The 1,989-nt window shown below is 37.4% G+C and overlaps 2 pseudogenes; one reads left to right on the top strand and one right to left on the bottom strand.

Annotated features, from left to right (window-relative positions):
• Window positions 1–209: 209 nt before the first annotated feature.
• Window positions 210–328, bottom strand: LOC134947116 (5S ribosomal RNA; annotated as a pseudogene).
• Window positions 329–1,603: 1,275 nt separating this feature from the next.
• LOC134946251 (5S ribosomal RNA) lies at window positions 1,604–1,722 on the top strand (annotated as a pseudogene).
• The last annotated feature ends 267 nt before the right edge of the window (window positions 1,723–1,989 follow it).

Raw genomic sequence — 1,989 nt, 5'->3', positions numbered from 1 at the left:
ATCTAGTCAGATTGCTTAGAATATCGCTCCGTGAGTACCCCCCTTAAGATAAAAGTATGATTATTAAAGATACAAAAGAGCATTGATAAATAAGCCTAAAGGCAAAGCCAATTGTAGATAAATAGAAGGTTTGCGGGAAAGTTGGATAAGGAATAGGTAAGTTTCAGAAGTTGCTCTAACACTTCTGCTGTTTGTGATCAGAGGTCACAATCTTACTGCACTTGATATTCCCAAGAGGTCACCCTACTAGGTACTGATCAGGCTTATCAGCGCTTAGCTTCCAAGGTCGGGTGAGATTGGGCGTTGCTGCTGAAATATGGCAGTAATAAACACTAGGACACAAATGAGAGAGTGTAATGAGTAGTGAGCAACAAGGTACTTCTGCTGTCCAGTTTCTAGCGCAGATTCTCTGTTGCTGTGAGCATTGCAGAGAGTGGTCTCGCATCTGGATGAGAGGGTACTAAAGATAGAAGTGAGATATGCTCAGAATAGGGAGGAAACCCTGCCTTCTGCTGTCCACTGTCTTATATAGATATATAGCGGACAGTGGATGAGAGAGGTGGGTTAGGCTTACCTATTGAAAAAAAGGGTGGTGGGAAAATTAGAAGAAGGAGAAGAAATGGTAATGTGGTGAGATCACAAATTAACAAAAAATTAAGTAAATTATGAAATAAAACAATCATGAAATCAACGATTAATTGGAAAAAGGAAAGTAAACACAGGCTGCATGGTAAAGGCTTACCAAAATGGGTATAAGACCCTGTTTATGCAGAAAGGATTCTGCAAAAAAGTATTACATTTAAAAGGAAATACCAGAAAATGGTTTAGAACAATAATTAAGATGGGCCAGGTGTTTGTGTCGGCCACTTGGGTCGCTTAGCTTAGTCATCCACAATAATATTGTGAGGTGTTCAGAATAGACTGAAAATGAGTGGAAATTATGGTTATTGAGGTTAATAATACTATGGGATCAAAATGACCCCAAAATTCTATGATTTAAGCTGTTTTTTGTTTTTTTTTGTAAAAAAGCACCGTAATCCAAAACACACCCGAATCCTACAAAAAAAATTCAGGAAGGTTTTGCCAAAACGCGTCCAAATCCAAAACACGGCCGCGGAACCGAATCCAAAACCAAAACACAAAACCCGAAAAATTTCCGGTGCACATCACTAATTAAAATTAAGGATTCAAGAACACATCCAAAATATTAAAAACATGTGGAGAACCATAACATTCCTAGACATTTCACTGTGGCACATAACTCGAACCCAGAAGATTTGACCTACAAAGCTATAGAATTGGTCAAATTAGGAGAAAGAGGAGGCGACTTGGCGAGCAAATTATCACAGCGTGAGATGTTTTGGCTCTTTCACCTAAGGACCATGCAACCACTGGGCATCAATGAAAACTAAGAGATAGCTCCATTCCTTTGAGGTGTCGTTCCATTTATCACATTATTCACTTCATTTGGTCACCACTTACTGTACACTTGTAAATTTAGTACAAATACTGTACCTTTGTAAATACACAACTGTGCACATTGTCTTCACAAAATGAATAAAGAATCTTGAAATACATAACTATTATTTATTGTTTCTTAAGTGAATACAGTAAAACCACACTGAGAATGCCCAATCTCGGCTGATCTTGGAAGCCAAGCAGTGTTGGGCCTGACTAGTACTAGGAGGGGTAACCCCCTGGGAAGATTATGTACTGTACTGAATATTAAGGAATGATGGATTAATAACACTGATCTAGTCACTATTGAGTTTTAGCACAATACAAAGTCTGACTCATTTAGACACTATAACGTTCACTGCATATATTTATTATTTCCTAATTGCACTCTGCAATACTTGCAGTCACCATTAATATCACTAACTAGTAGGTCATATACTTTATGAAATATATAAGCACATTGAATCACTTCTAAACTAGTCTCTTGATAGATAGATAGATAGATAGATAGATAGATAGATAGATATTTTT

Source organism: Pseudophryne corroboree, chromosome 7 (assembly GCF_028390025.1).
Source record: "Pseudophryne corroboree isolate aPseCor3 chromosome 7, aPseCor3.hap2, whole genome shotgun sequence".
Classification (NCBI taxonomy): Eukaryota; Metazoa; Chordata; class Amphibia; order Anura; family Myobatrachidae; genus Pseudophryne; species Pseudophryne corroboree.
The sequence above is the reverse complement of the archived record's forward strand: the minus strand, read 5'-3'. Positions and strand labels throughout refer to the sequence as shown.